The sequence below is a fragment of the Pan paniscus genome, chromosome 12 (genome assembly GCF_029289425.2).
Source record: "Pan paniscus chromosome 12, NHGRI_mPanPan1-v2.0_pri, whole genome shotgun sequence".
NCBI classification, from domain to species: Eukaryota; Metazoa; Chordata; class Mammalia; order Primates; family Hominidae; genus Pan; species Pan paniscus.
The window spans coordinates 118,559,870-118,584,489 of NC_073261.2; the positions used below are offsets into that span (position 1 = coordinate 118,559,870).

Consider the following 24,620-nt stretch of genomic DNA (forward strand, 5'->3'; position numbering starts at 1 on the left):
GACCTTACCATTCTCCCTTCAGGTAAACTGAAAAACAAAACCATAACAGAGGGATACTCACTCTCCACTCTGGTACATATTCATATTTCCTTTAGACCCTTCTCACCGGATCCTAGATAGGGAAATAACTTCAGACAAAACTTGGAACAAGACTCCTATCTTCACATAGCTGCCCAGTAGCACATAGGTAAGTCACCTGAGACCCAGAGAAGTCAACATTGTTTGTCTAAGAAATCTAATAACTGGCCAGGAGCGGTGGCTCAACCCTGTAATCCCAGCACTTTGAGAGGTCAAGGCAGGCGAATCACGAGGTCAGGAGTTTGAGACCAGCCTGGCCAATGTGGGGAAACCCCATCTCTACTAAAAATACAAAAAAAATTAACTGGGTATGGTGGCAGGTGCCTGTAATCCCAGCTACTTGGGAGGCTGAGGCAGGAGAATCCCTTGAACCCAGGAGGAGGAGGTTGCAGTGAGCCGAGATCACACCATTGCACTCCAGCCAGGGCGACAGTGTGAGATCCAGCTTTGCTGGTTTCGATGAGCTCTTGCCCCATCAACTTCCTAAAAGCAGTTACCAAAGTCCCTGTTAGAATACCAAATGGGCAAGGGCTTGGTGTTAGGGAATGAGTTCCTCTGCTTTTGACTCCAGTTAGATAAAAGGGCAGGTCCTGATTCCCCCGGGGGCATAAGCGTCAGAAGCTGAAAGCTGGAGACCAGAATCCAGAGCCTTTTGGACAGTATCGATTCACCCTTGGGAAGGCAATATAACTGATACTTCAAGTTTATTTGTTGTGTGCTTAGCCTAGTGTGATAAGTCTTGTTTCCTCATTCAACAAATATTTCTAAGTACCTGCCTCTGCGAGGCATGCTGCTGGTTGCCTGATATTGTACTAAGCCCTCCCTGACTTTCGTTATGTCCTCTATCATTCACAGCAATTCTGACAGGGAGGTTCTCTAACACTCAGTGTTTTCAGGGTAAGAAAACAGAGGCTTAGCAATGTCAAGGAATGTGCTCCCCTGATGACACAGCTCATAAGGAGTAAAGCTGGGATATGAACCAGGCTTATCTTCCTAGAGGCTTCTCAAGTTAGCACTGTTCATTTTGGGCTGGATGATTCTTTGGGGTGTGTGTGCATGTGTGTGTGTGTGTGCGTGAGAGAGAGAGAGATAAAAAGAGAGAGAGGGAGCTGCTCTGTGCCTTGTAAGGTATGTAACAGTCTTCTTGGCCTCTACTCACTGGATATCTGCAGGAGCTTGTCCCCGTCCCCGGTTGTGACAACCAAAAACATCCCTGGGGGCTGAACCACCCCAGTTGAGAACCACTGGTCCAACTCTTTATCCCTGCTCTAACCACCATGCAGTGTTTCATCTCATGGGCAAACAAATTTTATCTAATACATGCAGTTTGGTAGAAAATAGTTTCTCGTTGTCTTCCTGGGAGGAGGAGTGGCAGAAGGTGAAAACATGTTTACTGGCCTAGCTTACCCACAGCAGGGAAGGCAGTTTTTCTTCTCAGTGTGTGTAATTTCATTCCATTTTTCAGAGAAAGCACTTTTTTTTTCTCCCATCAAGTAACATGCTCGTCAAAATAAGAATCTTTTTATTAACATTCTGATCATCAGATAATTGTATACGTGTCCATCTCTACGCAACAGATTTCTCCCTTTTCCTTTCCCAAGCTGCCTCCGTGTTTCCCAATCACTTCCTACCTGGTACTAGGGGAAGACAGCAGTGTGTGAAAATGCCGACTCTTACTTCCAAGTTAGTGTGAAGAAGGAGGAAAGTTTACAAGAGTTGAAAAAGTCAATCCCTGAAATTAAATGGCAATTGCTTCTCCTTAGTTGTCCAGAGAAGAACCAGAAGTTGCCAAGATTTCTGTCCAAATTGGTCATTAAGGAGGTCTGATGCCACTCGAATATTACCACCAGAAACTGCAAATTTCATTGCTACGTGGGCCTGAAAGCCCCTGTTCTGCATTCAAATATAGCTGCAAGCAGCTGTGATAGAAAATTGGTCATTTACCAGTGCTTAATGACTAATGCCCTACCCAATCTGAATTACCAAGATTTATGACAGAATTGCATTGTGCGGCTGAACTCTCTGCTGTTCTCAAAGAAATCATAAGCATCCGACATGAGGGAGAGATAGTGTTGTCTGCGCCTGATGGTCGAGGACAAGCATTTACTCTCTACCTTAGAGGGACAGGGCCTGGGCAACCTTCCATCTCCTGACCCGTTTTAGAATCAAGCTGCACACCTCCAGTATTGACCCAAGCAATCATTCCTGAGGGTCATCCTAAACAACCCTGGTTGAAAGGTATCTATGGTCAACTCCAACTTGAGCTTGCCAAGGCAAAGAGATTCACTTTCCTTATTCAGGCCAGATTCCAGCTCATTTCCAGCCACCATCATCATCAGCATCTTCATCTTCCATAAATGAAAGGCATATTTTTAAAGGATAATAGTCTTTTAAACATGTAGACCTGAATGTTTTATTGATTCACTTGTATGTCTCTTTATCTACTCTTTTAATCATCCACTGACATAGTCACTTAGTCTTTATTCCTTATTCATCAATGAATATGTTCCCCACACTGAATTAGGCTCTGCAGAAGCAGAGATAAGAAAGAGACATTGCCTTCGCATCGCTCAGGGACTGGTGAGAAAATCAGCATGAGCCAGGTGGGCTGCAGTGCATTGTGTGAGGAGCTGATGTGAAGGCGTGTGTGGCCCTCCCTGAACAGTGGGGTTGGGACGGTGGCAGTGTTTTATGGCAACACTGGCGGAAACACTCTTTGGCACCAGAAAATTGAGCTGTGTTATTTAACTCATGGTAACAGACCTGTGAAGTACATTTTCTTATCTCAATTTTACTGAGGAGGAAGGCGAGGCTCAAAGTCTACATGCCACCTACTAGTGGTAGAGCTATGGTCAGACCTAGACTTGGCTGCAAGCCAAGGACAGTCCAGCTCACTGTAACTCTGGATGAATGGGGAGGGGTAGAAATTCAACACAGAGTTCCCCAAATCAGAGACTCATATTCCTTTTGCTTCGTAATCTCACTTTAATGAGCCAAGCATCCATGCCATCATCTAGTAACAATTTTCAATATGCACATTATATTATACTGGAAACAAAGAATACGGATTGTGTAGGGAAGAGCATAGAGGACCACCATCAGCAACCCTCTTGATTCCCTTCTCTACCCAGGACTGACTTCTGCTCGCAGTGCATTCTGTGTTCTTTTAGGTCTTTTTTGTGCACTTACAAAACAGACATGAATATACTTATATATACACACTTTATCTATGTCTTCTTTAATCACACAATGACCTTTGGGGGCTTATAAATGGACAGACAAGGCAATGTTTCTCTCCATTTTTTAAACCAACTTAACTTTCCCACATGGCCGAAAATTATTTCTATATTTCTAGGGCAAAAGCTTCCTCCATCAAAACAGCAGGAGACTATCCTAACCTGAAGGCATGGCCAGGGTGAGCTGTGAGTGAGGGGAGGCCACATTGTTGCCCCATGAGACAGGTTCATCCATCTTGAGCTCACATCTCCTGGGAGCAAAGGACGCCCCCTGTGCAAGTGTCTGCTCTTGTGGAATCGGTGAATAATGAATGCATTGCTTCTTTTTGATGCCACACACCCCCGAGCCAGGTGGCAAGCTCATGACAGGCAGTTTTTTGCTCCTGGAATGCTCTGGTCCCAAGCCACAGGAGGTGGTCCACTGGGGGACCTGCACCTGTCAGATTACAGGCATTGTCATTGATTAGACCACTCCTCCAGGCTGGCTGGAGCCATACGTGCATCTCAGAGAGAAATGGACAAAGGCTTCCCAGAACAGATGTTGCTGCTGGAAGGGAGGAAATTTCCCTCACTGCCTAGCGCTGCTGGGGCCCAGCTGGGCACAAGAGCCAGGCTTCAGCCACACACACACCCTGGGCTCCAGGCCCTTGCAGGTAGCCAGACGTGCAGAGGCTGACAGATGAAAGGCTGCTCTCCAGATGTCCCCTGCCGTGGGTGAGGTGGCCTGTCCAGAAATGTCGTGTTTGGCAGCTGCTGAAAGCCCCCTCTCCCTGCTGTTGGCTCATGGCTCCTGCATGGATAGGAGAGAGGCTAGCATTAAAGTCTAAAGAGACAGCATTAAAGAGAATTTAAAGGGAATTTTTGCCCTCACTCATATCGATACAAAACTGATAATGGGATGCACCTTCTTGGTATCTCATTAATGACATTTTATAACATAATGAGAGCCACAGGATTCTGCTAACCTGTACCTCTGATAATGCCACCCATCCATGGCTTCCCAGCGATGCCAAGACAGAATTCAACTTGTTCAGATGGCTTCAGCTTCAAGATGGACAATTCCACACACCCTCAGCTCACATGTGTAAATAGAACGTGGTTTTTTTATTTTTCTGTCGCTTCCATAACCTACTTTATGAGTGCTCACCCTTCTGGGCAGCAGAAAAATATGGAGTTCCCAGATGAGGAGTTTGTAGCCTCTTTTAGTTTGAATGCATACTTTTACTTTGAATATTGACTATGAACAAAATTCAGCTGTTTCTCATGATTTCAGTGGCTGTTTTTAGCTATTGTAGTATCTTGTAAATGCTAAGTGACTGTGCATCCCCGGGGTCACCCACCCACACCGTGGTGGCGTTGTCTGTGTAACGTCCCTATTGGCTGCATGGATAACTTAGCTCGTTGCCTCTGCATTGCCACGTCTGGGAAGTGGTGACCTGGGAAAAGATGGATAAATAAACAAAAGAAGAAATGAAAGCGCTGTTGTGAGCCAGGGATTTGTGGCAGCGAGGGGTCGCTGGGCTGTGTGAGTGGCTTGACTTCAGTGGCGGTTCATCAGGAGGGGCGCCGAGGAAATGAGGATCCCAGGCCCTCGCTGGGGTTACAGCCCAAAGACCTTGAACAACTGCATTCTCGGCATTTTGGTATCATTTTTTCCTTCTTGTTTTCTTTTTTTCCCCCCATTTTTTGTTTGTTCCTAGAAACGTGGCCAGGAAGTATGCAGTCACTGTTAGCCACCTCACCCCGCCAGGGCTGAGCCTCACAGGGCTCTCAGCCACAGCAGCGGAGGCTCCACTGAGAAGCCTGTGCAGGGCTGAAATCTGGCGGGGAGCAGGGAAGGGGTGGGAGGTGCGGGCCGAGGTCGTGATTTCGCAGTGCACGGAATTGGAAAGTTCAGGACTCTCATCTCCCGCTTTGTGAATCCGCACAGCCGACTTTGACCAAGGTCCACCTAGACAATTGTTTCTGCAAAATGTAACTTGGAATAATAAGATCGGTGTCCACTATTTCCATGGCAATGGGCAACAGGAAGGAGGCTGGGCTGCCTTCTCCTTACTACATTATCCCTTGTTGTCATAATGCTTTTCTTAATGAAATACGCTCACGTCAACTTGATAAGAAAGAAAAACTTCAATCCAGGGTTATTTGTCCCTGCAGTTTTCTCTGAAATTAAATAAATAAACATACTAATAGCCAACATTTGCTTTATGTTATTCGCTCTCCTAAGTACCTTACATTCATTCATTTGCTTAATTTCCATAACAACCCTATGAGATAGACCTTCTTATTGTGCCATTTACAGAGGACACAGAGGCACAGAGAGGTTAAGCTACTTCCCTGAGGTCACACAGCTAATAAATGGCAATATCATGCTTCCAACCTGTTGTTCTGGCTCAGAGTCCATGCTCCTAACAGCTTTGCTATATTGTCTTTCAAGAGAAAATGGAGTTGTGCCATTTCCAGGACAGTGACCATGATGGCAGGTGGCTTTGCTGGCAGTGAGCTGAAGGAGGAACAGGGTGGCCCTCTCTCCCTGCCCTGGGAGGGAAGTAGCTCCACCTTGCAAGATTTGCAGGAAACCTGGAGGCTCTTGGAAGCAGCCCCTAGGAGAAGCTTTATAAACTGACTTTTACCAGTCCCATGAAGGCCTGGCTTCCCTAAAAACAGCTCCAGAGAAGGCCTTCCTTGTCTTTTGGGCACAAGCCACTGCTGGTGACCAGGAAGGATGCTCTACAGTGGGACAGAGGCCATGCCACTCAGGTTAGCTCAACCAGAGTCAACTCTGAAGTGTGAACAAAGGCACATGTGGTACAGGCCACACGGTGGGGGCTGGGCCCGCTGCACCAGCAGAGCTGGGCTTCCTGTGAATGGTGTCCACCTGCTCACAGGCCCTGTGCCTCCCTGAGGGCATCTGTTCTGTCCAGTTATGGACCCCCCTGCTATAATAAGAGGTCTAAACAGAGAGCAGTCAGCATTCCTGATGGGCACAGCACCCGCATGTATACCAAGACGTGCCTGTGTATTCCACTACCTCTCACATACATGGAGAAAAGGGTAAGGAACACAGTATGTGTTCAGTTCCACCCTTACCAGGTGTCACATGGCCCGGGAGATGCTCTCACATAAGTGGCCACGTTCGTTCTCATCACCGCCCTGGGAGGTGGCGTCCTCAGCTTCATTGCCTCCAAGAAAGGATCTTCAAGACCTAGGATTGCCTCTGAGTGACCCAGCTGATAGATATGGGAAACAGGGTAAGATTTCAGGTACCAGAGACCCCAAAGCCCTGGCTTCTCCCCACTATCATATTGATGTCCTGGGAACCTTGAGGAACCCCTGAGTACAGAGGGTGATTTAGAGAGCTTTTACCTTCCTCTTTCAGTGGAACATCAGAGCTCCCCAAAGCAGAACAATAAGGCTGATAAGGCTCCTTCTCCCGTGGAGGGGGGGGAAGAAAAAAGAAACTTGATTTCCACTGGGCCTATTAATTTTCCACCTCTGCTTTATAGAGAAATATGACACAATGGGAGAAAAATTTAAAAGAAAATAAGTGCTCACACCCTCTGTGGCTGACTCAAAAATGTCTCTGGGTGCCCTGTATTTATAGCTGGAAAGAGCGGAGAGGAGCAGCTGCTCGCTGTTATTTCGAAGAACTTCAGGCTTCCGACCAAAATAGTCTCTGAACTTTTGAAACTCATTCTAATAGTCTCGAGGAGGAGTGAACCAATATCCTAGAATTTGAGAAGATATTTTTAGTCTTGAAATGAACGGTGCCCTTCCCTCCCTCCATCACTCTTTCTCACGCTGCCTGTTGAGCTATGTGCTTTACCAAGGGCGGGGCGGTGGGTGGCGGCACACAGAGGGCTGGTGCCCAGGGAAATTGGATTAGGGCTCCATTAAGTAGAAAAAAAAAAGAGAGAGAGAAAGAAAAGAAGACTTCAAAATACGTACAAATTAAAAAATGTTCCATTGAGTCAAGAAATAATTTAAAATTTGTTCGTCAAACTAAAAAAATATATAAGAAGGCTGTTTTTAAGCTTAATAAAAGTGCTTATTAAAATAGATTTGCAGATGCTATGGCCCATATGCATCGTGCATATCTGTGTTCCCTATATGCATATATTAAGCTCAGCATGTTCTATGCCATATGCATCTATTCTTTCCTTTAATAAGGCAGTCCTGGTGATAGATGAGGATGAATCGCAGATCATCGAGCCCATTGAGTGCCATCCTCAATCTGAAAGCTTCGTTCTTCCCCTCTTCTTAACCCTGACACGGACCCCATCAGCAAGTGCTGCGGTTCTACATGTAAACTCGATTTCAGGTCTCTCCTCATGTCCTTCCCTGCACTGCTGTGTCTGGTCCAGGCCACCTTTGGCTCCTGCCTGAGTCGCTGCAGTCATTTCCAACTAATCTCATCTCTTCCACTCTTGATTCCCCCAAACCAGTAACTGTGGTGGAGTTGGAGTTGCTTTTTATGCCCTTTGAGGATCAAAGTCCTGATTTTGGTGAAGACATCATCATCGTCCCTTGAGAACAGCTTTTCCTCCATTGCATTAGCCTTGGTGGGGCTATATGTTGAGGATCCACCCCTGACCCCACACTTCTGCCAAGGGGTTTGTGTGTGATCCAAGCTAAGCACTCAGATGCTGACTCCCAAATTGGAATCTTGAGCAAGGATGACAAGAATTGGGACTATTGGAGGCTGAGGATCAGCTCCTTCCTGCTGTTGAGATGCTTGGAGAGGCTTTCTAAGAGCAAGTTTTTCAGAGGTTTTATCCTTTCAGATTTCTTCATTTAGCCAGAATTAAATCCTTTTGTTTTTAATCAGAAAGACTTAACCAATCCAGCAGTCTATTGAGAATGTAGTGGGGAGACATTATTTTTCTGCTTATGAGTTCATTGGTGTCCCAGTGTGCTAAGAATAAAATCCAAGCATTGCAGGGTGCTGGACAATCTGGCACTGTCTATGTATCCAATGTGAGATTTGATGAACACCTAGTAGGCTCATTTTATAGAACAGGAAGGAAATTGAGGCTCAGCTGGGTTAAATAATTTACACTAAATAACAAAATTATAAGCAATGAAGCAGAGACTGAAATCTTTCTGACTACATAAATCTTTGCTCTTTCCTTCATTTCATAGGATGTATGGTTTCTTTTCTCACTAACTTATTCCCTACAATCAGAGCACAGAAACCCATATACACAATTTTTCTTATGGCAAGATCATTTTCAGAGACCCTGGAAGAGTGTGTATATCTTTCTTCCATCCAACTCAGTGGGTGTCAAATGACCCCAAACTCCAAATTCCTTGAAAGTTTACCTTAATATCAAGTTAATTGTTTAGTTTGTTTAACATCTTTGAAGATGCTGTGCAAGTCTTTTTAATTACATGGAAAATTATGTTTGCAACAGAGCAATTAGGGAGGAATTAGTTCAGTATGGTAGCATTTGGGGGCATGTAATAGGCATGGCGGGATCTTGTTGTAGATCATCAAATATTTGTCCCTTTGGGTGAAAGGGCATTGTGAAATTCTCCCACACTTATAATCCCTAGTTTTCCTTTCTCTGTTACATTATTTGCATAAAATGGAAAGAAGACTTTACAGGAACCAGAGCTGAGAACAAAATGGGCCATGTCTCACTCTTTTAGCTCCTGCCAAATAATCTGTAAATTATAGTCCATTGCCGTTTTTTCATTAATTGCACATATTCTTTTTCATTTGGCTGCAAATTCCATCACTTTGGCCAAAAATGTGTACTTCTGTGACAGCACAAAGTAAGCACTTTGAAAGGACAGGCAGTTCAGAAAGAGTAAGTAATTATACCAAGAAAACCAAATGCAAGAGGACAATAAAGCCCCAAGATTGAAATGAGAGAAAAAGATAAAATAAAATGAAGTCACCTTATCATGTTTTATGTGAATAGATTGATAAATGGTGCAAGCATGAAAGGCCAGATGTGCTGGCTAGCTCTTCTTCCCCCTCATTCCGTCACGTGTCCATGTCTGAGTGGTCGGATTCTTTCCTTTCATCCTCCTTTCCAGATGCAATGGAGGCATCCAGACTTGAGGATGCAGGATTCAATTCACCCCTGGTAAACACTGGACTCACCAGGGATAAGTCTTGAGTGCCAGAGGTACCACTGACTCCACGCCTTCTACATGTGAAACACCTCACTCTGCATTTACTGGTCTCAGTAGCACTGTGTCATATGCATCATTGTGCCCATCATGTTTTTCAGAAGAGAAAACTAAGAATTAGTAACTCCATTGGATTTTCCCAAGAACTCACTGGGCAGTTTGGTAGGATCAGGTGTAGACCCTGGCCTGTGTGACTCCAGGGCTGGGCAGACACACCTGCTGGAATTCCTAATGTCATCCATTTGTCTTCCTTCATTGGAAACCTTGAGAGACTGCTGGACGGGATGGGGAAGTGCCTCAGCACACTCTTCCAAAGATGCCTTTGTATTTATGTTTCAGATCCACCTATTAAAGTCCTTGGGTTTATTTGCAAGGGCGGGGGGCCAAGTATGGTGGAGCTACTGTCTTTATTGTGCTGTACTGTCCAAATGTACAAACTCTATATTGGAAGGGGGAATTTCACTATGCATAAATTATATCTTAATTATAAAAATAGAAACAAGTATCTCATAATTTCTATGTCTTGAGAAACAAAAACCAGAGATTGTGATGATTGACCTCATGGCTTAGCAGAGTTCGGGCTCCCAACAGGGGAAGGCAAATCATCATTAGAGGGACAGGATCATCAGTTGCTCTGTCTCTCATCCCCTGAGCTGGGTACCTTTGAAAACCCAATCTTATTGGGAAAAAGTCAGACTTAGAGGTGATTAAAAACAAACAAAAATCCTCTGATCTATGATCTTAGTCCATCCTAGAGAGGGGGACTATGTTTGTGTGTTTGTTTTTTTAAACAAACCATTTGCTTATGGTTAGTAGACTGTAAATATTTTGCAGGACATTACTTCCCCATATTTAATCACTTAATTATATGTATTTTAATGGGGATCTAATTTGTAATTTTGAAATAATCAACATCCTGCTGTGTCAGGGCTTTGAGAATAGTGGAACAGTTTCCTTGACATGGTATACATTCCCAGTGTATTTCAGAGCCCATTCCAGAGCTCGAACAATACCATTAGAGGGAGTGAAGAGCAATTTTTTTTTGTTTCTACTTAACATCTCACCTGTTTTCAGAATGATCAGAGTAGAGAAAGACCAACAATATCTGAACTTTTCAAGCTTGTTGGATCTTTACAGCTTACAAAAACAGAAAACTTGTGTGGTGGGTGGAAACTTGTACACAAACTTCCAAATGCCCAGTGCTAGTAGACCTGCTATTGTGAGGGATTTTCCCAGAATTATTTTCTAAGGCAATATTGTTTTGCATCTCACTGGTATTGACCTCTTTGACTATGCCGAGGGCCTTCCCTCCTTAAGACTTTCCCATGCCATGTCAACATGAGTTTGTATAGAAAAATTGAGTTATGGTGAGTATTCTGGGAAAACGGGGCTTACTATGAGCATTAGGCTTTCATGAACACTGGGAGAACGTGGGAGAAAAGGTCAGGTGCACTCCAGTTGAAAGATGAGAACAGACACTGGGACCTTAGCCTGAAACGCCAATGGTGGTTGTTTCCACAGGCTTGCCAGGAAACTGCTACAATTTTCAAGAGTGCCTTTGAAAGCTCCCACCAACTGCCGCAGTCTGCATCAGCCAGGCATGTGTACCCACACAGCCCGCCCAGCACCCTGTGTGAAGCCCATCTCCACTTCCAGGTCTGGCTGTGTCCAGCTCTAGAGAGCTGTGGAGTCAGCGCCACTTCTGCTTCAAGATCCATGTAGGTTTCTCTTGTTGGCAAACCGGGAATCTCACGGGAAAAAGGATCCTAAGATACAGCATCATTCCCAGCTTCTGCTCCCACTGTAGAGAGTGGGGAGTGGGGCAATGCCTTGACAACAGAGCATTATCACACACCTGCTGTTCCTTCCTCTGGGAACACTGTTCCTTCCTCTGGGAACACTGTTCCTTCCTCTGGGAACACTGTTCCTCTCACTCTATCCTTCAGGTCTTACCGTAAGTGTCGTAGACTTGGTGCAGTCTTCCTGGACAACGAAATCTAAAGTTTGAGCTTCCTAATTAATCTTTCGTAATACTCCAATTTTTCCTTCATAGAGCTCATTATGATTCATAGCATGTATTTGTTGGTTTTATTGTTTATTGTCTAGCTTCATCCTAGAAAGTAAGTTTCCATGAGGGTAGGTACCAGATCTACTCAGTTTGCTACTACAGGTCTAATTTCTAGCATAGTACTTAAAAACAAATATATTTTGATTACATTTCTGAATTTTAATTTTTTTCTCAGATATTCGGAATTGTAAATTTTTTCTCAGACATTTCTCAGATTTTCAGATACTCTGAATTTAATTTTTTTCTCAGATATTCTGCCACTCTTTATCATACACAAGGTATATATGCTGATCTAAATAATAAAATAAGAAAAACCATGGAACATCAGTTATTTGCAAGGCAGTCTTCTAGAGTCTTAAGGAGGGGCCTACAGATATTAAACAGAATGAGGTTCATGGCTCTGCTTTTAAATAATTTAGTCTTGAACACATGGGTTCCAACATCACTAAAAATCTCACCTGAAGAGAGCCTTTTACTTGTTTCTACTTAAGTCTGATATGGCCCCTATGTCTCATAAAAAAATACAAGCCTCTTTTATTTATGTAGTTTATGCAGTGGTTTAGAGTAGAGGAGCTTATATTAGCTTTCAAGGTTGTAAACAGGATATATGAGCTGAGAAATTTGGAATTAGTCTGCATAGCCAGGGTTTCTGACCAACACAAATACTATTGCCTCAAAACAGCAGAAAAACTGCTTATGACAAGCAGCCTGTGGCGCCAGTGCTGTGGGACATGAAGCTCTATATTACCATTTCAAACAGTTTCAGGCAAGTTTAGGGCAAAAATAAAAGTATGTGAACCTCCTTTGGCTTTGGATGACACAGAAATACTATAACTTCAAGATCTCTATTTTTTTTTCTGTAGGAGGGAGAAGATTCTTTTAAAAAATTGTCTTCATTTAGATGTAGTATTACAGCATCTACCCACCAGGTTAGATGTCTATCTAGTTAAGAGGGGGATTTTAATTAAAGAACATAAAATTTAAATGGTTTGGAAAATGTCAACATGGTTTCCTATTTTGAGCCCAACACAGATGATAGAACAAGAGGGTATAAATGAAAATTAAAGAAAAACAAATTCAGAACAGATGTCAGGAAGTGTTTCTTCTTCTTCTTCTTCTATTTTTTTTTTTCCGTGCAGAGAATCATGAATATGTGGAATAGCTTACCAGGCAATAGTTAAGGCAAAAAGAGAGAGGTCATTAAATCAACAATTAGATTTCAAAAACAATGTGATGTGGTGAAGCGAATGGTCTTTCTCTTTCCTCACGTTTATATTGTTTCAGGATGAGTGCCATCTCTGGACATCCCTCAAGCCTTCAGTCTGTAGACCCTGCAGAGAGAACTTGCAGATATTGTAATGTCTGCGTTCCTACACTTCAAATGTGAGCTTGTGGGGTGTCATCTTGGAGATTTTCGTGTTGGAAATCTTCCACTCAAACACATGTGCTTCAGGAGAAACACGAAGTGTGAAAATGTTAAGTTCCAAGAAAGCACAGACGTGCGTCTAATGAATAGATTTGGAAATGATGGGTAGACACGGACAAGGATCTCATCTACTGCATTTGCTAAATAATCAGACCTGATCTTAACATTTTAGCTCGTTCTACTCGTGGTTGTCCATGTGGCAAGGAGTCATGAAGTAATAACATATCCTCCGTAGTCAGTGCCTATGAAGGGGTGACAGACATCTGCATGTACAGGATATGCTGTGAATTTAATGAGTTTTGTCTTGTGTCCTATATTGACTTTATCAGGAAGCCCTAAATGTCCCAGACTCAGCCTTTACCAATACATTACAAAAACTGGCACATAGAGCTATTTTTCTGCCACGGTAATTGGTGCTTCAGTCATTAACCTAGCTGACAATCATACCTCTACACACAAAAATCTGGACAACCTCTTCTGGTCTTTCCCATAGGGTCAGCTGAGGGAAGACCAAAAGAGGGGACTGAGAAGAATTAAAAGTACATCTTTTCACCCTCAAGAAAGGAAAAGATCACTCTCTGGCCTGAGTCCCAAGGAGTGAACAAGTGCCCAGCGTTAATGAGAGATAACTTTGCATCAGTGCACATGCTCTGAAAATCAGCCAATCCCTGATAGCCTCACTTGTGTTGTGCTTCTGAAAAGGAGCCAGTCAGCAACAGCCTCGCTCCAGTAACTACGCTTCTGAAGATCAGCCAACCAATGACAGCTCCAGCTCCTGAAAGTCAGCCTGTCAGTGACAGCCCCTCACTTACAGACAACAGCCAATCTGCCGGTCTTCACCCCGGTGACAGTGCTTCTGAAAGTCAGCTAACTCCAGTGACCAGGGGCACAGCTGACGTGCTGAGTCCCCCACACTCTCACCTCTGGAACCCACAAGCCTCTCCAGGATGGGCTTCTTCAAACCTCATCCAAGATCAGCTCAGGCTTGATTTGGGAGAGACCGTTCCTCCCTTACAATTTCAACGCTTCCTTGGAGGAAAAGGAGAAGTTTTCCTCCATAACAGATATTGAGTGTAATTCATCATTAGCTTACATATTTGCAACCATTGTGACAGTTCATTCAGCCCCTATTCACAGTTCAGACTTGCCAAAGATGGACATTAAGATGCTCAAATTTAATCTTTTCCATTTTTGTGACGGTTGCTATTATCCATTTTTATTTGTGTACTTTTGAGTGCCCAAAATGCTAAAAGGCAAATGTGAATATCATGATAAATTTTATGAGCAGTAGATATTTACCAAACAAGTGTATGTCTTTTTGAAGCTCTTTGTGTAGTATGCAATTGTGCATTCAATACGAAAAATGGTGGAAAGTAAGATATAAGTCAGCAAATACTAATAGCTAAGCATGGGAGATGCATGATATCCTTTATCAGTGCCAAAGAAAATAATAATACATTTTTTGTGTAAGAGAAATTCAAATGAAACTGATATATGAGTGGCAGCAGATCTTGTGATGGCCTTCCACATTGTCTGTCAGTCATCCATCTTTCAGCTTAAACCACTCTGTGTCCTTCTACCATTCAGAAGCACTGTCTAATTCCAAATTTGCAAATTTGCAAATAAATTTTTTAAGTGCCAGGTGAAAATTTACTTGCATAATTTAAAAATGTAATAGTTCCACTAACTATTATAGAGATTATCAAAGATATAAATGCCCCACCTTTTATGGCAACTGCGGGTACAAGTAATCAAAACGCAGATCAAATTTCCCTTTGCTTTTGTAATATTTTTTTTCTCATGTGAAGACCCTTCCAAAGGCGATTTCAGAAACAAAAGCAAATTTTAGGAAACTCATATGTAGGGTTGAAGAAGATGATAAAATCTGATGACAACATGGTTTTTTTGTTTGTTTGTTTGTTTGCTTGTTTGTTTTGGCCAGAAAATAATATTTCAAGAAGCTGATCAGGAAATTCAATATAATCCTGAAGTGTGGAAAAAATAAGTTATACCATGAAACATGGTTTGTACTTGAACAAATCAAATTTGAAGAGCAATTCTCAGAGTGCCAATGTTTAGTCAATAAACTTGTCTGTAATGATAATATTGAGCATAATTTTCAATTAACAAAGAACAGAATAAGTTAGATGTGCAGAAGCTATGTTTTGAGGTAAAGAAACAGAGACTTTAACTGTAAGGAATTGTGTAAGGAAGTTCTGTAAAGCAAGGAACTATTAAGAAGAGCCAAATCACATGTAATAAATATAGTTAAACAAGTATAAAACATAATTATTTCAGATTAGCCACAATTAATGTTTTAGTAGTCATATGTCTCATGCAACATTTTCTTTTATTTCAGTGTACATATGTACAGGCAATTAGAAATAACTCAAATTTAACTGGGTGTTCTATATTTTTATTTGCTAACTCTGGCAACTCTACCTCACTGATACTTAAGGCCTATAAATTTTACTGATATAAAGGACAAGTTATCTGATTTCTTTTCTCTGTTAGCCATGAAAGAACATGTCATATTGCTTCTGACAACCCAATTCAGTGCAAAACATGCAACTTTAATGGCTAGAGAAGTGGAGAGGAGGGATGGTTGATTCTTTTGAATTCTAAGCTTTCCTGGTAATGAACGAGTTGACTGGGAGGAAGTTAGTTCTCCTTTCTAAGTTTAGAAATACTACAGTGAAAACAACGTATTTTTAATACTTCACTGCTTAAAACAACAACCACAAAAAATGGCTGTCTGAGCTGTATGGGAAAAGGAAGGAAAGAAGGAAGGAAGGAAGGAAGGGAGGGAGGGAAGGAGGGAGAGAAGAGAGGGAAAGAGGCAGCAAAGCTCTGCCTTCTCAGATCTCATATCAAGTTTTTTGTTTGTGTCTTTCTTTTATGTTATTAATTTCAAATACGTAAAGTTACTTAAACTGACATAAGAAACCATACTCTAGTAGATGTAACCAGGTTAATAATTAAATCAGAGTAATTTTAGTAAAATACATCATTTTTAGTTATGAGTATTGAAATGCACTTCAAGCTGCCCATTAAAATATAATATGCTCTTATAGGATTTCAAATGTTTTTCAATCAATATAGTTCTAATAAGTGGGTCTGAAACAATTGTAAATTTCAGCCAGCCCACTTTAATATTGGTACTGGTATCATACTTTCTTACATAGAGAAGTCCCAACTGATGATTCTAAAATCATAGACTATATTTTATCTTTGGTACCAATAAGCATTTTTTCTTGCCATATGAATATATTCATTATCTGATAATGATGCTAGTTTTTGTTTTTATTTGTTGTGGAGGAATGTCAAATTAATGAACCGGTTACCCTTCTCAAAGACTCTCAACACATGTTCCTTACAATTGTCAAAGTCAGAAAAGGTTCTTTAGATGTCACATGCAAACACTTCCTAGATTTCTTTTGTGTATGTGAGATTATCCCCTTGCCTTAACCTGCCCGTCATCTTTGTTGACATTGAGCATGAGCTGTTTTCCCTGGATAGAGTAGTTTTCTGTTTATCTTGTAGAGCTTAGGTCTCTATTGGGACCACTAAGGACTTATAATGGCCTGGCTTTCAGGCACAGAGGGACAGACTAAAACATAATTCTGTCAGATAAAAACAAATACGCATTTAGGTAAGAAAAGATATTTTTCAGAAGGATTTTTGCAATAAGCGGGGAAGAGACTACTGCTGTAGAGAGAATGCTCCAACCATAATATCTACAAGTCAGAAATGAATTTTCTTTTATAGCGGGATGTAAGTAAGGCTAGAAAGAAACAGGTACAGGGGATAGGTGTGAGCAAGTGGCGTGGTGGTTCCAGCGCTTGGGGATGGACCAAATTTAGGGTCCTGTAGGGGAGGAGGGAAGCTTAAATAGTTTGATTAAGGCAAGTTAGCAGGTGTCTTGTCCAGATTGGTCAATGGGTACAAATAATTCAGTTAATCATTTATGGGGCAATGAATGGAATTTGGAGGGTCTATGTCTGGCTGTGTCATAAGCAAATAAATAGGCACCTATGAGTCTTCTCTAAGTCACAGGAGGAGAAGTGCTTCTTTGCAAAAAGCCTTTCCCAGAAGACAAAACGTGAGGAGATTTCTTTACTCTTTCCTGTTTTCTAGTATCACAGGGCTTGGGTAAATTGTCAATCTCATCTTGCAGTAAAATAACTAAGTAATAACTAACCAACTAATCTATACATCCATGTGAGCTAGAATGCAGAAATATAATGTACTTCCTGTAAAAATGAAGCTAAGCTATTTCATGTCCAAGCCTTAGCATACTGACTTGCAGTAAGCTCTAACCTCACTCCCTGGCCCTCCAAGCACACTCTGCACTCTGACTACATGGACACAATCATAAGACCTTTCTCTACCTCAGGATTTGTCTTCATCCTGTTCTCCATGAACAGCCCTCTCCTATTTCTCTGACTATCCAAATTCCACCCATTCTTCAATATCCAGCTCAAATGCCACTTTTCCCCCTAAATTTTCTTGGTAGCTCATTTTCTCCCTCCTTCCTTAATCAGACCATCTAGCACACTTTTGTATTGAGCACCTACCATGTAGAGGGGCCAATGCTAGTTGGGCTTTCTTTTTATGCTCATTGTTTTACTCGTCATTTGAGTATTACTCACAGTTCATGATTTATGATTCAACTTTTGTTGTCACATAACCAGTGGCATGCTGGTTAATGTTTAGTAATAGCCTCTGTGGGGCGTGTGTGTGTGTGTGTGTGTCTTCTGATTTGTAGCATTTTCTAATTTCAGTGGTGTAAGCTACTCTAAATTTGGAAAGGAATATATAGAATTGGTTCTCAGGAGCCTGTATGAGCCAGCCCCAGCATACCACTATACTTGACTGTGTAAACGATGTTTAAATAAGAATGTGAATGCCTTGTTTACCTCACCAGATGACAAGACTCTGTAGGACAGGTAGTAGTTTACCAACTAACAATAGTAATGAGGACACTACTATTTACTGCATGGATATTCATTGAGTAAATGAATGAAAAAATAAGTGAATTGAAACATGTTCAATATAATGTATAATTGATCATGTTTTCCCCAGTGGCTTGCTGAGAGTCTTGCATTCCATAGGTACTGAAGAATATCTGCTCATTTGCTGAATGAGGCACTGCTTTTATGGGGTTAATTTCTGTTCACTGGCTTTAGGTTTCATCATGAAATACATATGTAGCATGATTCTGTTAAAGCAGATATGTAGCATCTGGATCCACTCCCTTGCCCTTGCGTCTTTCTTGTAGAGGCTACCTGTGTTTGATGTCCTCCATTTTAGCCACTTGCTTCAGGAGAGTGCCCAGTCTCATGTGTGTCATGATTGGTTCAAGCCTATCACAGTAAATGTTTTGCCCTCACTGCTGATTGATTGGCTGAGGCATGCCCATATGCTGGCAATATGGCCAATGACACTGACAGAATGCAAGCCAGGGGGCTTGTGGGAATTTTCTCTCATTTCTCTCATTTAAAAATTGAAGTCAAGGAGAGAATTTGCCTCCTCTGACTTTATTTGCTGTATAGGGATGTGTGCTGCAGGGGTCTGTCCTGTGATCACAAAGGAAGGGAGCTTGAGGACAAAAATCAGCACATTAAGTATGGGGAGCAGACAGGAGGAATGAACCTGAGTTCTTGGCAATGCAGTTGAGCAGGAGAATGGACTAGTCAAGGAATTCTCCTGTCCCTGAGTATCTTATGCAGATAATGAATGCTTTTATTGCTCAAGTCACTTTTACCTACAATGTATCCTGGACATATTAGTATTGCTATGATGATGATGATGATGATGATGATGATGATGATGATCAACACCATTGTTATTATTTTGTTAAAAGCTGGCCTTGTTGCCTTATTAGGAGCAAGGAATGCAGACAGATGCTTGAGTAGGTGAGAGCTGGTAGTGCATCCTCAACATGGTTTACAAGTGAGGTGGGAGTATTACTGACTGATAGTTGGATTTGAAATGGACTGTCTCAGCATTGTAGAATGGAGTCCTAAGTGCAGAATCTTCAGGGCTGTATTTGACATTTTTAACTAAGCAGTCTGATTAAGAGAGAGAGCAGATATGCAGATATGCAAACAGGAAGGCAGAGCTGCCCCTTATAAAATTCTGCCCTGGTGATATCAAGTTCAGAGCAATTTGAGAAACAGATGAAAAACACAATCGTAAGATATCTAGTAAGTCTGCTCTTGGAGGGTTTTGCACCAGAAGGTAAGATATATCCCACTAGTGTAATGCCAAGTGTAAGAATATTTCTGTACCCAAATCAGCATGCCCACTGTATTACTCATAATTCTCTAGAGGGACAGAACTAATAGGATAGGTAGATAGACAGATAGATAGATAGATAACAGATAGATAGATAGATAGATAGATAGATAGATAGATAGATAGAGCATATTAAGTATTAACTCACAAGGTCCCACAATAGGCCATCTGCAAGCTGAAGAGCAAGGAGAGCCAGTCCGAGTCCCAAAACTGAAGAACCTGGAATCCGATGTTCAAGAGCAGGAAGCATCCAGCAGGGGAGAATGATGTAGGCTAGGGCCACAAACCCCCTAACTGTCACCAGAATTGGGGGGTGGAGAAGTAGTAAGGACTTCTTTTGCACAGTCAAAGCATGGATGTAGGAACAGAGACTCAAATCATCCATCCTTTGTAAAGTCACCTTGCATTTCTGTCCCACCATTTCAAGCACAGATTTAGCACCATCATTTGTGGCAGCTTCTGGTTTCTAGATCAGTATTGTAAAATTACAGGTTATCCAGGAACGTAAAAGATATATTTTTTAAAAGTTGTAAAAGAGCTTACCACTCCTATTTAAAGTCAATTAACTTTATCTAGAGATCTTTATGAGCCAGACCAGGAACAATTAGGAAATGAAAGATTTAAATAAGATGAAGGTAGTTGTTCATTCCTACTCATATCTTCCAAATATTTCAGCATTTCTGGGATTGTTTTTAAAAGAAATTTTTTTGAGAGTTGGTTTTTAGGGGAATGTTTTAAACATTGCTTCTCATGTTATCATTCTCCTGATGCAGTCTGCCAGGATGTTCCATTCAGCTGCCACAATCTGCTCATCCCTGTCTTATAAAGGAAAACTATTCTCAAATGAAAATCTCTCTCTCTTTTTTGCACCAGTATATTTCACAAAAGAATAAAGGTGTCAAATTTCAGAATTTTTAAAAATTTTAAAATATGGGCATTTCCTGAAACCTGTCTTTAGATGATCACATTCAAGGTGTTCACTTACGTATTTGCTACTCTTTCTTGGGTATCACTGAGCTTCACCACATACTGTTTATTAATTCTGCGTATTAATTATTTAGAGATACAGGGCATTCACTGAATGCTTAGCAAAGGTAATATCTAAATACCGGGAGCTGAGATCTACAGAACATATATTCCCTGTCTCATAGAACTCAGGGTCAAGTGGGAAAATATGTATTTTGTGTATTCTCATCAGAAAATGAGTCCAGTGAGACAGAAATTCAGAAGAGCAGTTTAGCACCAGAGCATGCAAAAACACAACCTTCTCCCACCTCAATGCTCGCCAAGACTAAGCAAAAGGGGTTTTTGAAACATATATGGATTTGAACCCTTCTGCAACTTATTAGGCAGCCACATCCTTATAGTCACATATTTGATTTCTTGCAGCCCAGGATTCTGCAACCGTAATTTAGCCACCTTGCTGTATTGTTATAAGAGATAAGAGAGACGTCACACAGCAGTTACCATCTTAGGTGATCAATACATATCAGTGGCCTTTCTCTTCCCGTCTTCTCCGAGAACTCCAAGCCTGTCTCTGTATGCTATTTTATCCTTTTCATACTTCTAATTTGGCCTATCAGTATAATAATTTTGTCATGGTGTTAAGTGGGTAAATAACTTCAAAATATTGATAATCAAAATGGGGAGCAAGAAATATATCAATGGAATATTTAAGCGATTCAATAGGGTATAATTTAATGTCGGTGTGCATTCATATGACTAAAAGAACTGTAGGATGCCGTGTTTTTTCTACCATTAGCAAGTTTTGATCTTCTTGAGAACAGAGTACAGGCACAGGAGACGTCTCCACCCATGAAAATATCTTCATTTATTCATTTGTCCATTCAACACACACTCACAGAAAGCTTATTTTGATATATTTAAAAATATGTTATGAAACTTTACTGGTCTAGATATATTTGATAAGTGCTTGAAAAGAGAAGGAGCAATGAATCCTCCCATTCCCCCTTTGAGAGGGAGGTGCTAGATTTATCCTTCTTGTGCTAAATCCCTCCACCTCCCCTTAAAGAGGAAGGGGCTAGATTTATCCTTGTTGGGCCAAATACACCAGGGCTCAGCTGGCACAGCCGCTGCACCCTCCACTCCATGTAGTCTGAGCAGGGAGAAGCTGATGGATATTGAAGAGGCAGCACGGGGTAGCCTTGGCTGTGATATGGAGCTTCCCCTGGGCTATGCGGATGCTGAAGAAAGTAGCCAAACTTGGGATGCTTTGACGAGACCAAGACCAAGAGAGCAGCCAGCATCACAAGGCTGTGGGGTGGAGTCGCAGGTGCAGGAGCTGGCAATGAGAGGGAGGGCACCAAAAGGGGGTTGACAAGCTCACCATGTGTTTCTGGGAAGCATGTAGTATTCATGTTGCCCATGGCTTCTGAAAAACTTGTATATCTGCCTCCAAGGAAAACTCCAGTATTGGAATGTCAGTCACGAGAAGGACTTCAGTGAACATCTCATAACAAAAGCAATCCAGTTAAGACTTCTGTATGTTTTCTTAGGTCATCTTCTACTTTACTCTGACTTGTGTGGTGCTAGTCTCAGGAGTAAGAGCAGGTAACTAAACCAGACAAGAACATGAATATCACAGCACTATTCACAATAGCAAGGACATGGAATCAATCTAGATGCTCATCAATGGTGGACTGGATAAAGAAAATATGGTACAAATACACCATGGAACACTATGCAGCCACGAAAGAGAATATCATGCCCTTTGCAGCAACATGGATGGAGCCGGAGGACATTATTCTAAGTGAACTAATGAGGAAAGAGAAAATTAAATTGCCATGTGATCTCACTTATATGTGGGAGCTGTACATTGAGCACCCGTGGAAGGAAATGACAGACACCAGGACCTAATTGAGGATGGAAGTTGGGAAGAGAGTGAGGATAGAAAAACTACCATCAGGTACCAGGCTTATTACCTGGGTGATGAAATAATCTGTACACCCAACCCCCACAGCATGTAATTTATCTGTAGAACAAATTCTGCACATTTACCCCTGGAATTAAAATAAAAGTTAAAAAAGAAAAGAAAAAAAAGAGCAGACCAAATCCCCTTCTGCACTGAAGGCCCTCTAGCTATGGGTCGGGCCTGAACTGGGAATGGGATGAAAATTTGAATCAGGTGAAATGGACTTTTCTAAACCTTAAAGTAAGTCCTAATTACCAAATTAGAAGATCATAAAAGAGACTGGCCAGAAATTAGTGTAAACATGAACAGGAAGGATACTGCTCCAAAGCGTATTTGAAAGCAGTAATTGGAGGAAAAATAAAGCTCTTTTCCTATTGCACCCAACCAAGTTCCAGCCCTCTCCATACACTGCTTAGACAGCAGTGAACTCTGAACATTCATCACATGGGGCCCGATCTGCAGATGCTGCTGGATGGGGCCTGATCAAGAGTAAGAAAAGTCATGCTCCCAACTCAGTTCACACTTTCACTACCTGTATAGTCGTGGACCAGTCTTTGAAAATCTCTGACTAGAATGCAAAGCTCATCGCTTTCTTCAAAGATAATCCGACTTGTATTATTTTTCTACTTTACTTTAGCCCAGACTTGAACTTGCACAAATTGAGTAATGAGAGCCTACTTAATTGAATATACACTTATTATTAAAAAGATGAAGAGAATAGGAAAAACCAACTGTACCTCCTCGCTCCTTCCATTCACTATACTCATGGAGCCTTAGATGCCTCTTGAAGGTGCTTTGGGGGCTATGTACTGATAACTGTAATTCAAGGGACCCATTCCCTCTAGGTAGTGACCATAAACATGGATCCATTAATACTCATTGATGTGCAAGTAATGAATATCTCAGGGAATAGCTTGGACCCAGAGGTGGCAGAAATCTGGGATGAGACTGATAAAATCACTAATTGTATGACCCTACAACATGGGCCTTCACTCAACTCTTTTGGATGAGGGGCTCCGGGAATACCAATTACATATTATAGCTTTAGGCTCTAGAAGCAAAAAATCTAGGTTAGTAGTAATGTATTTTTAAATAATTCACAAGCATACTTTACAAAGGAGTAAAATGGAGGGTAAAAATATTCCTGGTAATAAAACACTGAGAAAAATACTTCTCCATTTTATTATCATAAGCATAGTAACTACTATGTACAAAACAAACATAGACCTTGCACTTTGCAAGCCTGATTTCACTTCACAAGTATTATGCCCAGGAAGAAGACTCTAAAATTTAGTGTCCTTTAGTTAGTCAGTGATAAAGACTGGATTCTGTCTCAACTATGGCTGTTTCCAAAGTGAATGCTCTTAACTGCTGGGTTATACTGCCCTTCCTTCACGTTTGAGTGGAGTTTGGGACAAGACTTCTCCAATTAAACCTCAGAATGATGCCTTGTCATTATTTCTCAGAACAGTTTGACTTCAATTGACAAACATTCATTGGACACTTACTATTTTAATAATTCACCATCCCTTGCAATCCATTTCCTTAGTAAGAAAAAGTATTGGAACTCCTTTTTATCCACTGAAAGAATGTTGGCTCCTGGTGGCTAGAGTTGCACATCATCTGTATTGGGAATAATTGCAAAAAAAGAGGGACGAAGACGTCATCAAGAGAAAAAACAAACAGAATGGAGGACATTAAAAAACATGATTTGTGCAATGAGGTCTTGAGAGAGAGAAGGAAGGAAAGATGGAGTGATGGCAGCCTAGATGTGGCACTGCATGGCTGGGTTCCTCAGAGCTGGGCACCCCACAGGGACCTCATGGCCCACACTCTAACATGGGCTTACATGGAGAAAGCTAGTAAAATCTAGGAAAATGGTGAAAAATACTTACAAACCTTTTTATGTCTCACAAATCCACAAATCTTTGCTTGTTATGGCATAACCTAGGGTGCAAAAGGAAGGACATTTTCATACATAAGACCAAACATTTGTTAAGTGTTTTGATGAAGGACCAGATGAAGGCAAAATAAATCACCTCTAGTCTGTTTATAATCTACAATGAAGTCAGGTGAATTTCACAACCATCTTAATGACACCACAAAAATGATTATTGAGACTGTCTAAAGAGTGATAAAAGGAAATTAATTTGCAAAACACATTATTACTCAGCTAGCATTCTTAGAATGACAGTATTGATTTGTTTGTTGTAGGTAGCTTTAATATTGTATTTATTTTTTATTCTGGTAAAATATAGATATCATATAATTTGTCATTTTAACAATTTTTTTTAATTTTTTTATTATTATACTTTAAGTTTTAGGGTACATGTGCACATTGTGCAGGTTAGTTACATACCATTTTAACAATTTTTAAGTGTCCAGTTCATTGCTATTACTGTGTAACCATCACCACCATCCAGATTTAGAATTTTCCAT

General features: G+C 41.3%; 1 long non-coding RNA gene across 1 annotated transcript in view; it reads left to right on the top strand.

Moving 5' to 3' along the window:
* Positions 1 to 15,989, top strand: part of LOC129397198 (uncharacterized) — a 41,744-nt gene extending 25,755 nt beyond the window's left edge. Inside the window, exons 6-7 of the long non-coding RNA XR_008624433.2 lie at positions 10,977 to 11,173; positions 12,808 to 15,989. This is a non-coding gene — a long non-coding RNA (uncharacterized LOC129397198). The remainder of the gene's footprint in view (positions 1 to 10,976; positions 11,174 to 12,807) is intronic.
* Positions 15,990 to 24,620: the final 8,631 nt, after the last annotated feature.